The 14,015-nt window shown below is 53.7% G+C and overlaps 1 protein-coding gene across 3 annotated transcripts in view; it reads right to left on the bottom strand.

Annotated features, from left to right (window-relative positions):
• The window catches only part of Sbk1 (SH3 domain binding kinase 1), a 44,936-nt gene that overhangs the window by 6,326 nt on the left and 24,595 nt on the right, over positions 1–14,015 (bottom strand). The window lies entirely within an intron of this gene.

Raw genomic sequence — 14,015 nt, 5'->3', positions numbered from 1 at the left:
CTCTATGAACCTCTATTGCCCTAACACACTGGCACTTGGAAGAGTTTACATCCGGATGTGCATCCCCCATTGAGCATGTTGGAAAGATGTCTCACCTGTGCCCACCTGTCAACAAGCCAGAGGCCAGACTAATTCCACCCTCTCTTGTATCACCCCCTAAATTTACTGGGTAAGTTTTGGGGATACGCAGCCATCCTCTTCCCGCAGTCACGTGACTGAGTTCACGTCTGTCCCAGCTGCTGTATCAACCCCTCAGGTACAAACTGCCTCTGACCCAGCCACCGAACAGGACACAGATGCACAGCGGGGGGCTACAGAGGTGCCATGCGCCTGAACAGTCATGGTCTTGATCCTACTGTGAGCCATTTCAGCTGGATGACCTACAGCCAGTCCTGGGCCTCAGTTTACATCTCCACATGTTAAAGAAAACAAAAATGCTGAGCAGTGGTGGCCCATGCCTTTAATCCCAGCACTCAAGAGGCAGAGGCAGGTAGATTTTTGTGAGTTCGAGGCCAGCTTGGTCTACAAGAGACAGCCAGGACTACATAGAGAAACCCTGTCGAAAGAAATAAAAAACAAAACAAAACCAAAAAACTCAAACAAAAAACATTAACCGAACTGTACCTACGCAGCCAAGCCATCCTGAGGACTCAGCTAATCTTCTTAACTCTACAGTGTAGTACTGTTATTATACGATGAAACCAGGCACAACAACCAAGTGGCTTGCCCACAGTCACACAGCTAGCATCGGAAATGGATCCAAATTCCATCCTTAAAATCAGTTACTTCCCAAGACAAGTGGGGGAACAATACACCGAGATCCTGCAGTAACTGGGTGGAGTCTCAGCAAAGCAGACCCATGTCATCCTCACAGCTCCCGTTGGCTGTCTGGTGCCACCCATTTGTTCCTCACAGTGATGGCACGTGGCTCCTGGTAGATATGACAACTTGAGACAGAGCGAAGCACGACATGCCTGGCTCCTGAGTGGTCGGAAAGATAAAGGACCCATCTGACATTAGGGCACCGCTGTCCCCTGGTGCTGACACACATCCTCTCGAATGCACTCATCTAGAGACTGCACCCGTGAACTCCCAGCTCCAGGACACAGGCCTCTGTTGATCTCCGCTGCCTCCTCACTGATGCGCAGCAGAACATCCACCCACACTCTGGGTGACTGCCGCCCCAAGAGACCCTTTGGGTGGTGCACTTCCAGGGTGTGTCCTCTACTGGCCCTGATGCCCATCTGTGCTGCTGATCTGGGGCTTTCCCCGCCCAGCAGGTGGGCTGCTGTCTTGACCATCTGATATGTGTACACTCTAGGAGATGGAGATGGGCAGCCTAGTGTGCAGGCATGGCAGTCCTGGCTCTGTCACATGCTGGAAGGCCACCATAATGGGGGAGGGTTTCCCAAGTGAGAAGCAAGACTGAACCGCCTACCACTTCCTGTTGGCAGGCAGCCTGGGCTGGGCGCCACCCTGTGATGCTACACCCAGCACAGCACCCAGCTCTCAGTGCTTTGGAACTCTCGCTTCTTACCATAAGCAGAGACAAATACACACAAGCCATAAATGTATGCACACACGCACCACAGGCACACAAACACACGCACACACACAGACACACAAACACACGCATACATACAATGGCACCAGCTTGGCAAATGTTTCCTTGCCGAGTCCTCACAAAACCCTGAGGAGAGGGCAAGGAGCTGCCTGTGTTGTAGAGAGGCAGCTTACCTGCGGTGTGACTTACACACCCATGAACGCGTTAGTGACTTGAGTAGATGTACAGAAGCGGGCAGCCACTGCCGCTGTCGAGTGATGTTTTCTGGTCGACAGATAAAAACAGAGGCTCAAGAGTGCGCTGACTCGGCTGTGGCTATGGCAGACAGCCAGCAGCTAGCAAAGTCTCCTCTTCTACAGTAGAAAGTCACCACCCTCGTCAGCTTCCTTCATGAGGCCATGTGGCTGGCTTCCCCCACTGGGATGAGAACACAGTGACGTGTGTTATTGCCAGCTCAGGACTTTTTCCAGTCGCAGAAGCCTTCTGGAGGCTGGCTTGAACAGAAGACCCCCAAAACCTCAAATGTGGTAGAGGCACAATGGAGGTCCCCAAGAGAGAGGGTGAAGACCACCCACCCTGTATTGTTCTGTGAGCTTCTAGTGTGTTCCACACTGAGGGATGGCTTGTCACAGCAGCTACTGCTAGTCTCATTCAAGGGCTATGGAGCCAGGAGACAGAAGTATGCTTTGCACCTGCCTGGAACATGGCCAGACTCCCCAGAATGGTGACCACAGAGACCAAGGACAGAAATGCAATCACAGGAGTGGGTGGAGGGTGGCCCATCTGCAGAGAAGAGGGCTTACCTCATCCTCTCCTGTGGGGGAAAGGTGTCACTGTATTTACTGAGTATTTACTCTGTTCTGGGTGCTCTACACACTGTGCTACATTTAAATCAAGTAACACCACAGCAAGTGATGTGGCTGCTACATCCTCACTTTATAGAAATATTCCCTCCGAGCCACACAGTGAGAACTAATTGCCTCCCCCCCCCCTCCACACACACACCTTTCTTCCTTCAAGATAGTGTCTTGCATAGCCCAGGCTGGCCTCAAACTCTTGTTCTTCCTGCCTCAGTTCCTAGATGTTGGAATTATAGGCCTGTGCCACCACAACTCAGTTCTGGCTGCCATTTTAACAGTTTTAAGAAGCGATGATGAGGGCGACCTGGTGAGATGTCAGAGCATATACCTTTAGTCCCAGCACTGGGGAGGCAGAGGTAGCTGGATCTCTATGAGCTACAGAGAGAGACTCTGTCTCAAAAGAGAGAGGAAGAGAGAGAGGGAGGGAGGGGGCAGGAGGAGGAGGAGGAGGACGAGGAGGAGGAGAGACCTGGGCAGGGCAGGTGAGATGGCTCAGTGGATAAAGGTACTCATAAAGGTGCTTACAGAGCGAGTCTGGCGGCCTGAGCTTCATGCCCAGAATACGCTAAGACAGGAGAGAACTGACTTCACAAAGTAGCCCCCTGACCCTCACGTTCATCTGTAGCACATGTATACCCACCTTCCCATACACATGTGCCAGGTACACGTTCACATGCACCACATACACACAGACCTTGGATACTGTTTAGAGGCTGGGTTCCTTTCAAAAGCTCATCCTGGCCTTTCCCTGTTCCCTTGCCACCTTCTACCGTAGGATGCCTGTTGACCTTGACACCCTCTAGAACTAAGACATATATCTCTGCTCATTATAAACCACCCAGTCAGAGGTTTTCAGTGGTAGTAGAACTGAACGAACCAAGACAGCTACAGGAGCACACGTGGACTCAAAGCTAGCATTAGGCAGAGCTAGATTCAGATCTGAGGCTCCTGTCCTGTGAGGTTGTTCAAGCCAGACACAGGCAGACATGGTACAGAAGAGTGTATCCTCCACCCCTGGGGGTGTGCAGCGGAGGCTAGAGCCTGTGTGTATGTGTGTTTGGGGGGTGGGTACTGTGAAGGGTGAGGCAGGACCCGAGGACGCCAGCCAGGCCTTTCTTTCTTATTTGTTTTCTGCCCTGACTGACCTGGAACTTACTATGTAGACCAGGTTGGCCAAGAAACCGTGGTCCCCTTGCCCCTGACTTCCAAGAGCTGGGATGACAGGAGTGAGGCACAGTGCCAGGCTCTGGCCAAGCTGTTCTGATCCTTACACTCGAGTCCTAAAGTTCTCGGTCTTACATTCAGGTTCCCTCCTGGACCTTCATTGTGTCCCTGACAAAGGCAAACTCCAAAGGTATCTTAACAAAAGCCTGGCTACAAGAATTCCCAACTGGAGGATCCCCCAGGCAGGTCACCTCACCTCTCTGGATATGATTACTTCAGAGCTGAGTGGAGAACAGTCCGATGACCTCCCCCCTCCACCAGTCAAGACTGGTGAACTGCCGCAGCGCTCTTCCAGCGCTCGTGAGGAAGCCAGCTCACCCCCCTCAGTCGCCCCTGCACTGCCTCCTCCCTCAGACCTTCCCGGGATTGAAGTAAGATAAGCGGCTTCTTTCCTCTCCTGCACTCGTTTTGGTTACCACACGAGATAACGGGCCTGTGGCATTTCCATACACGCCGGTGACTGCACTCTGCCCTGCACTCCACCCCAGCCAGACGGAAAGTCCGATTTGACTCCATTCTTGCCCTGCTCTCACATCCGCAATGGTATGTTCTTCATTTGCTTGTTGTTCGAGACATGGTCTTGCCAGGGTGGCACTGAATTCACCATCCTCCTGCCTCCACCTCCCGAGCACTAGGATTACAGGTGTGCAACACCACCCTTGGGCTTTGCAGTGTTGCTGTGGCTCCCTGAATAGCCATGTGGTGTTTTCCTGCTCAGCACCAGTTCCGCTTTCTTCGGGTAGTGGTCCCACCCCTCGGCCCATGTGTTCACAAGGGTGCTCTCTACACTACTATCAGGGACAGGTCTGACCGACCCATGGGTCCATTATACTATCTGCCTCAAGATGGACACGTGCCCAAAGGTGACCCACTACAGTCAAGCCTTGGGACTCCTGCTGGAGCTGTGAAGAAACACATCCTCCATTCTGGGCGTGTGGCAGAGCCAGAGGACACACGGGTACAGCTGTTGGGAGCTGGCTGGCCACACCAAACCTGCCGGACAGGGAAGAGAAAGATGTGCTGACGAAGCGCGCCTGAGGCCAGTTATACCCCTGGCCATTTATTTCATGAATCAGTGGGTTTCTGTTCTGGCTTAATTAAGCCAGTTGATTGGGTTTATATAACTCTCCAGCTAGACTCCAGACAAGTGTACCTAAAACCCAGCGAGAAAGCCACGAGCTCCTTGAAAGCCAGCCCCTGCCTTAATCATCTTGCTATTCCCAGCTCTGAGCCAGGGGGTGACAAATGCCGGTGAATAATTCCTTACGTGTTTGGGAAGTTGTAACTTTTTATAACTTGGCTTTCCTGAATGTGACCCTGCAGGCACACTGTTATTTTTCTAGCACCACATGAAGGACTGTTGACCCCATTCTGCAGACGGACAGACTGATGGCCAGGGGCACTGCACCTGCTCTCAGCCATGCAGGTCAGTGACGGGCTGGGTCAGAAGCCAGGATGTCCTTGAGTATTAAGTGCTATGGCCCTCTAAGAGTCCCAAGCCCCAGGTGGCATGAGGGAGCAGCTGTGAGGAACATTAGTCACTGTGCAGAGAGGTGGAGATGTCAACAGAAAGAGACAATAATGAGCTGATAACCTATGGACCCATCGAATCCTTACATTGTCCCATGGCGTGAGGACTATTACTGACTCCAATTTACAAATGAAGAAACTGAGGCACGGGTGTTGTCTTTTTTCTGTGTTGGAGGCTGGGGGTTGAGCCTAGGGAAGTGTTGCACCCCTAGCCCTTTTTATTCTGAAACAAGAGTCTTGTGACGTAATCCAGACTGTCCTCAAGCCTTAGACCCTCCTGCCTCAGCCTCCTGAGTAGCTGGGATGACAAGTACATGCCACCAGGCCCCGCTTGGTCATATCATTATAGCAAAATCATCCATCCAGGAAGCCGTAGTACCGGGCATCATCATTCTGTGATCCCAGCTTAGCCACTGCTTTCCTCTCTTTAAAGGGAAGTGATGAGAACGACCACTTATTCTGCCACTTAATCTCAGCAGCAGCTCCTTCGTTACAGCTGAGGCTCAGAGGAGCCTTCCCAGAGTCATGCAGCCTATGAGTTCCAGGACCAGGACCGAAGCCTCGGCTCCTCGGGCTACACATCCTCTTCTTTACCCTTAAGTCTTCAGCTCTGGGTCCGTTTTCCTGCAAACCTACCTTCAGCACCACAGGCCTGGACAGCACCCAGCGTAGCGTCGACTGGAGGAAGAGGGGCTCAGCAGATGAGGAGCTAGCCAGCCAGGGACGGGCAAACGACAGAGCTTGGTCTCCAGTGCCAATTCCAAAGCTCTCATAGTTGACACCTAAGATGTGCCCAGCTTTCTATTATTGCTATAAAAAGTAAGTGGACTCGTACAGAAGCAAGTTGACACTCAATGGATGTGACTGTATCTATAAAATAGATTCTAGAAACAGGCTTGTAAGTTAAAGGGGGAATTTTTGCAGAGAGCCCTGGACCAAGATGCTAAGCTGCTGGCAGCCTATCAAGTAAGGAGGCTGCTTCTGAGAAGAACACAGCAATCAATGGCCTCCAGATCACTTCACACGGCCAGACGGTGAGTGCGGTACTTTGACAAGGGGAAGTAAAACAGGTTTCTCATTTTTGTGCACTTGATTGATTAACTCCAGATGTCACACATTAGTGGCGGTGCTTGACCCTGACCCAAACTGGCTCCCAACTTCCAATCCTCCTGTCTCACCCTTCACAGCAGCTAGGATTACAGGTGTGTGCCACGGTGCCAGGCTACAGTCTATTCTAGAGACGGCATCCAGAGTGTTACTGCCATTTCCACCCCTCCACTAGCCTGTCACATTCCAGTCTTTCCACTGGCCTTGTCCTCTGTGACTTGCTCCTGTGCCCCACCCCCCACCCTGGTTTCCCTGCTGTTTCCAGGCATATTCCAGCCTGGGGCTGTTCCTTCTGCCTGGACAGCTCTTCCCTCTATGCCTACGTGGCTCTCCCCTCGGTGTTCTGCCTGGGTGACACCTTCGAAACCAGGGCCAGATCCCGCCCTTCCTTCCCCCGCACCTTGCTCTATTTCTCCCTAGTAGGACATAGCACCTTCGAACGCATTACATAATTTACTGACTATGATGACATCTATTAGCCTCGTCTTTCTCCCACTCAAAGGAAAGCACCCAGAGGGCAGGGATTCTGTGGCCTGGTCCTGTTCACTGTGGAGCCCCCAGGAGCTGCCACGGCACCTGGCACAAAGCAGGTGCTTAGTAAACATCTGTTGAATGAACAACTGAATCTCTTGCGGAGGTAGGGACTGACGGAGGAAAGATGAAACTTTACCAGGCACAACCCCGCATGGTTTGGGGACAGAAGGGAAAGGCTGGGTGAGTCTAGGTGGCAGGTCCTGTTGGAGAAGGGCAAGCCAATGAGAAGCCTGCCCTAGTGGTCCATCAGCACCAGGACCCCCTCCCAAAGGATGCCACACCCTACAGCCTGTGCTCAGCAAGGTCCCCTCTGGCCCCAGGACAGGCATCCTATCTGCTGACCATCTGCTCCTGAATGGTCTCCCTGAAGGTTGTCCCTACGCTCCATGCTAGCTTACCCAGGACCACATCTGCCTGCACTTCGACTCTCCTGCGTAGTGCTGGGAACATCGCCATAGCACATGCCTGTTTCTATACCCAACACTTGTGGGTCAGGCCCCCCAGGAAACCAGGGGATTCTAACAGGTCCTCTCCTTAGCCTTATCTTTTGAGTCAGGGTCTTGCTGCTAAATAGTCCAAGCTGACCTCAAACTCAAAATCTTCTTGCCTCTTCATGAGTGCTGTGTGTACAGACATGCAGCCACCATGCCTGGATCGTCTCAGCCCTTTGACAATAATACATAAGCCATCAAGTAATATATTCCGATCCAAAAAGCAGAAGGGGCACTAGCACTTCAATCCCCTTCAGGGCAGAGATGCTGGCACTGTCCCTTCTTAGCAACATGACCGCGGGCAGGTTGTGCCCTCTACCGATGCCTCAGTTTGCTCATCAGTCGGAACAGGGCTGAGGATGACCACTGGACACAGTGGGCTCCAGGGAGAACGGAAAAGGCATTTCCTAAATGCCTGGCATGATGGAGGGACCTAGGGCCTAGTTCTTCTGCTGACTGTGAGGGCAAACCTGTCCTTCTAGTTCACACACAGAGGCCATCTTCCCGCTGCTGAGCTTTACTCCTGAACCAGCCACAGTTAGAAAAGTCTGTGATCACCAAGCCCACCCTCCCCGTTTGCCAGATCTGGAAAGTGGAGACTTAGGAGTGTCCCCAGGTCAAGCCACGAGACACAACCTTGACACCCGAGCCACCTGCAGACCCCTGTGCCGTGAGGCTTCAGGACCGACTTGGAGCGGCCTCCCTCTCTTCTACCTGGCAGCCCAACCCTTCCCTAGGCACAGCCTTGGTACCTATTTAAGTTGGTAACTGCTACCACATAGGTTGTCTAGCCTCTCTGATCCTGTGAAGGCAGGAGCCCTGGGCCCCAAGGGGCAGAGCCCTCAGAGAGGGCCATGAGGCAGGCCCAGGGCTCTGTGAAGGTCCCCCAAACTCATCACCTAGAAGATGCAGGCAATGTGGGCTTGGTACAGAGTGGGGCACAGTGGGCACAGAGGTCACCTACCATTGGCGGATGGGCCAGTGACCTTGACTAAGTTGCCCCCAATGAACAAGCAGCGACCACTAGAGAGACAGCTGGCTGAGCAGAGGGGCTCTGGAGAACTGGGTTCCTCTCTAGCCCCAGGTCCTCCCTGAGCGACAGAGGGACAGACAAGCCTGAGGCCAGCGGAGCAGTCTATGCCAAGGCTCAGGCGTTCACCACTAGTCCTGGCCAGAAAGCTCTGTTTGTGCAAGTTGTCTGCCCCCGAGTTTCAATTTCTCCCCATTAAATGGGTGTCGGAGTTAAAGATGTGGTTCAGTGGCAGAACACCTGTCTAAGATGCCCCGGGTTCCAACGGCAGGAGGAAAATGGGTATAAAATGCTTCAGGTTCAAGCAGTAGTTACAAGAGCCACCACTGAGAAGCCACTTAAAACCGCTTTGGACACACTGCCTTGTTTAAACCTCGAGTGCCCCTGGGAGAAGCTATTTATGTCCTTACAGCCAAGGAAACTGAGGCTCAAAAGAAGAAGAATAAGTGGTTATGCCCCGGGTCACACAGCCAGTCATGGCTTAGAGGTGATTTGTCTGATCCTAAAACATCTCATCAAGATACGTTGTGCACCTACTACGCGCTCTGCACTGGCCCTGGGTCTGATCTGAGAATACCTGGGAGTCCTGCAGCCCAGGTCTGAAGGCGCTTACGTTGTGCAGTGCGCCAGTGGTGAAACAGACGCGTGTCAGGCAAGGCTATCCCAGGGAGGAGAGAGAAAGAGGCTGCAAGTACAACAGTACAGACCTCAGCCAGGAACCAAAGCCTGGGGACACCGTGCCGGGGCGGCAGAGGACACGGCAGAGGCCCGAAGTGGGACAATGCAGGTGCCGAGAGCTAAGAGGTCAGCAGGGTGAGCCAGGAGGAGGTGAGGAAGGGTGGTCACTGTCCTGGAGGAACTCAGGAGACACCCCAGGGAAGAGGCCTTCCCTCCCAGTAGCCTGAGACGTTCTCAGAGGCCGAGTCTTGTTCCCTGCGGGAGAGGCACAGCATGTGACCCTGACCTGGGCCTTGTCCTGGGAGACTCCGGAGCAGCTGGGCTGCAGACCCCTGGGACAGGCTGGTGCCCAGGTGATGTCCTGGAAAACATCAGCTCCACCAAGCCTTGTGCTGTGTGTTTGAGAGAAAAGTGACCAGCACCTCCCCTGAACCCCAGGACCGAGAGCCTTGGGGAGAGTGCTTCGCCTCAGAGCCCCCACCCCCCTTTTTTTTTCTTATTTAGATAGGGTTTCACTACATAGTTTTAACTGGCCTGGAGTTCACTATTAGATCAGGCTAGCCTCAAACTTAAGAGATCTGCCTGCCTCTGTCTCCCGAGTACAGGGAAGAAAGCTGTGCGCCACCATGACCAGCCAGAACCCACTTCTTTACCTCTAACAGTGGAGCTGCTGTCCCTTCCCACTCAGGGCGTCTGAGGACTGGCATGAAAGGCAAACCTCTGGGGTACACCAGCTGCTAATCATAGCATGTGACAAATGCCCAGTCACATATCCCTCCCAACAGCCCTACCAGATAAGCGCTAGGATCCTTTCTTACAGGAGGCACAGAGAGGCTAAGGCACCGGGCCCAAGGCCACACAGCTGGGCCGAGTACTTCTGAAAACTATGTAGCCCTAACTGCACCAGAGGAGAGCTCCCGCCTCCTGGGTCAAGACTGGCAGGAGCCCCAGGGTGGAGTCAGATGTGCCCTGGTGTGGTCAGAGTCCTACGCCCAGGAGAAAGAGCAGCAACCCCTACAGCCAAAGAGGGTGCTGACAGCCAGGGGGAGCTGCATCCAGGGGGTGGAGCTGTGCGACAACTAAGGGGTCATCCTCTCAGGTCTGACGAGGGGACGAGGGGATGAGGTGGTTCTATGATGCCCTGCCCTGCCCGGTCTCCCACCCAGAAGCCAGGAAGCTGCTGGTATAGTCTGGAACCCTCTTGTGACTGTTCCAGAAAGGCCGTGGGAAGTCACAGCAGGTCCCCTGACTGGGATCCGCTCATCTGCACATGGCAGCAGGCTGTGGGAGAAGACCACGGCAAGCAAAGCTGAAGCCTGCCTCCCTGGCTCCAGGCTTCTGGACCCTCACGACCACCCTCGCTGCTGGGAGCTCCGAGCACCCCTTTTGCAAAGGCAGACCCTCCCTGCTCACCCCCCCCCCCCCCACTAGTCCAAGGTCAGGCTGGTTACTGGTGAACACAGGAGCCTGGAACTGTGGACCTGACAGTAAAAACTGCTCTGCTGCTTCTCTCCAAGCCTGACATTAATGACATGGCTTCCTGGGTCGGGGAGGAGCTAGGAGTGTCAGGGGTACGGCAAAAAAGGAAGAAGAGGGAGGCCGGGAAAGGGGACTTGGGCCCCTCCAGGCCTGATGGGTCTGCTTCCTGAGGCCTGGAGGGTCTACTTTGTGGGGCAGAAAGCCTTAGGCCACCACTACTGTCACTAAGACCCTTCCCTGGAGAGAAGCAGGGGATAAAAAGGGCCTTCCTCCCAAGGTCTGAGCTAACCCTACAGACCTGCCTTCTGCAGGGCTCCAGGACTGGGCTAAGAGTCCTCTTTGCTCCCCATGTCGGAGCCCTGACCACTACTGTCTCCAGTGGACCCTCCACACCCAAGCCCTCCTACATCCTCTAAAGCGGCTCCCAAAGGAAACTCGGCCATCCCCTTACAGTACCACTAAGACCTAACAGTCTCTCACCTCATTCTATGTGGCAGACCCTGGTCTAGGCCCCCTTCTGGCTTTAGTTCACCCTACACAGTATTCTCCCTATTGTATAGATAGTAAACTGAGACTCAGAGCAGCTAAGTACATCCCCAGCCCAGGGGGAGTCCAGATCGGTGCTCTCCACATGGCATTCTGCCATCTCTTTTGGCCTCGGGCTACAGCAGACTTCCGTCCAGGAAGAAGGCATACCTTCCAAAGCCAAGGCCAGTGGCTGGGGCCTGGTGCCGCCGGCCTCTGGCTCTGGCCCAGTTATTTGGCAATCAGTTTCACGTTTAGGGAATGTCAGAAGCTGGGAGAGGGGAGGTTACTTTGTTTTGTTTGCTGGTTTGGAGATGAAAACCTTGCATAAGGCGGACATGAGCATCATCCTTGGCCAAGTGTTCAAGCCCCCTCCCGGGCCACCTATTCAAAGCACAGAACTCAATCCTGGAAAGTCAGAGAAGAGGAAGCTTGGAGAATTTTCACTTCAATCCTCCCTGCACAGATGGGTAAACTGAGGTCAACAGCAGCCTTCCCTGAGTCCTCTGTCAGACTTAGCCTAGATCTTTGGTCTTTTGCTCCTAGCAGAGGCCATGCTGAGTGCTTCCAGTGATGGGAGTATGTGTGTGCTGTGGGGAGGTGGAATTTGAGTGGAATGTGGGGCCAGTCCGGGGCCGTCCTGGCTCCCCTCACCACTGACCCTAACAACCGTAGATAGGCACTCTGTGCTTGTCCTAAGCCAGCCTAACCCAGGCAGGGAGCACATGTGCCTGTGGACCACGCACACACGGCCACTGCTTGCTGAGCAATCATTTTTCCAGTTCCACCCCATCCTGCAAACCTGGAGGTCAGCAGCAAGGCTGTAAGGTCACATCAATAAAGGACAGGTCAGGAGTTCTTGGGACAGCTGTGGGGAGGGGGGTGCCCTGTCCAAACAAGATGGCCATTCTCTAGCTCTGGGCCTGAAGCTGCTGCATCCCCTGGTTTTTCAAGAGGATCCCAAAATCAGCATCTGAATGTGAAATCTTCCAAAAAAATTTTGAGCACGAATAACAAATACAGACATGTGAAACACACTCATCAGCAAAATGGGGCTCTAAGCTGTTTTCCAAACGCTAAGGCATCAGTTCAACAGTGCTGATGTGGCCAGGACAAGACAGCCCCAGACTCCTGAAGCTGAGCCTGGATGATGTGCAATCTCACAGCACATGGAGACATATGCCACTGTCTTCTAAGCTGCCCAGCCACCAACCAACCAGACTGTGCTCTCTACTGTGTGCCAGTCCAAGCCAGAACCAAAAGGGAAGTAGAGGTAGAAAGAGCTGCCAAGCCATCCTAGAGTAGGGCTCTGGACATGGAGATGAACCAGGTGTAGTGGGGGTGCCCCCGAAGTAAATTAGGGCAGGCTGCTAAGAGCTGAGCTGCCAAGTTACTTTATTAGGGCTACTCAATGGGGAGCCACTGCAGGTTAGAAAGGAAAGAAAGTCTTCCTACCAGTTCCCTTCTGGCCTCCTAATGGTTCTCTCTGGTCACAGTCATTTGAACCTCTGCTCTCCAGCCTCTGCTTCCACTTCCTTGCCTGTGGGGTGTGTGACAGAGCCCTGGGCTCCAATCCACCACACAGAATACTTCCAAGATGGTTAGCACACACCCCGATGCTTCTGACAGTCTGCCTCCAATCTACATCCACCATGCTGGCTGCAGGGTATGTGGTTCACTGGCATTCTCTCTGGGAAATGCCACAGGCTTGATCAAGGTCACCCAGTCTTCAGGGCAACTGGCTTCTGCACATCCTCTGCTGGGGTGGGGGGACTGCCTTGACTGTCCTTGAGTTTGCAGGAGGATCTGCAGGAGTGCTGACCCGGGCTACATCCTCACTCATGGGGCAAAGCCAGCTGCAGGGTGGAGTCAAGGCAGTGGTGAGGAGAAGGCATCAGCTGCTCGAGTCTAATATGAGGGGTCAGGTGTCTCAGGGATGGGGCCAAGGGCTGGGCAGCTGGTCCTGACAGCATGGTCTGGGCAAACAGAACAGCCCAGGGCTCTCAGGTCAGATAATCAGGAAGAGAGGAGGGGAAGACCCCCGACCCCAGGGCTGGAACTTCAGACACAGTAGAGGTTTCAACGAACAGATAAACCAACGAACAAAGGAACTTCTACAGGGTTCTGTGCCCGGGGTCCTGCCTTCCCCAGCCTGTCTCCTCACCTAGTACCTGACTTTGCACCAATGCCTGTCTGTGGAAGGCTGAGAAAGCCTTCCTGCCCTTTCTTGGGGTCTCTGATTAAGAATTCCAAGGTACACCACCCCCAGGGTCTTCCAGCTTCCCCTGGATCTTGGGGTGTAGGACTTTGTTGAGGGCCTCTTGATCGCAGATGCTTTGGAAAGCTTAAGCAAAAACCCAGACTCACTCCTTCACTGTAGAGGACACAGTGTCCCAGTCCTGGACTTGGCCCTAGGTGTTCCCCGAGTCAGGAAAAGGAAAGGGACTCAGGTTTGCTGTCCTTAGGACTTAGAGGGACAGGAAGATGCTCTGACCTGAAATGGCTTCTTTGCTTAGGGTACCTCCCCTCCACAAAAACTAGCTGCTCACTTTGAAAGGGCTTGCCCTCTCCCTGTTCTGCAGGGAGCACAAAGAGGGACCTGGATGAAGAACCCCACTGGGATCAGAGTTGGGATATGGGAGTCAGAGAAAAGAGGTTTCCACTCATTCTCTCAAACACGCCCCTTCTCTGCCCTCTCAGACAAAGGCACACACCCAAAGCCCCAGCTGTCACCTGGAGCTGCAGAATGCAGGCACCTCTCACCTGTGGGCGCCCCAAATTTTCTTTCCGGGGGTGGGGGGTAAGGCTCGCTTAAGAACTCAGCCTGGCTTTTGAGGGAGGGACATCTACATCTCTTTATTCTTCAAGGACCGAGGTCTAATGGTCCAGGCTCGCTTTATGGGGGAGACTCTCCACCCTCTTCCCCTTCTCCAGGGCACAGCAACTACTCTCTCTGGGGGTCCGGAGCTGTGCCCAAATCTCAGGGTTGGGGT

Source organism: Peromyscus maniculatus, chromosome 1 (genome assembly GCF_049852395.1).
Source record: "Peromyscus maniculatus bairdii isolate BWxNUB_F1_BW_parent chromosome 1, HU_Pman_BW_mat_3.1, whole genome shotgun sequence".
NCBI lineage: Eukaryota > Metazoa > Chordata > Mammalia > Rodentia > Cricetidae > Peromyscus > Peromyscus maniculatus.
The sequence above is the reverse complement of the archived record's forward strand: the minus strand, read 5'-3'. Positions and strand labels throughout refer to the sequence as shown.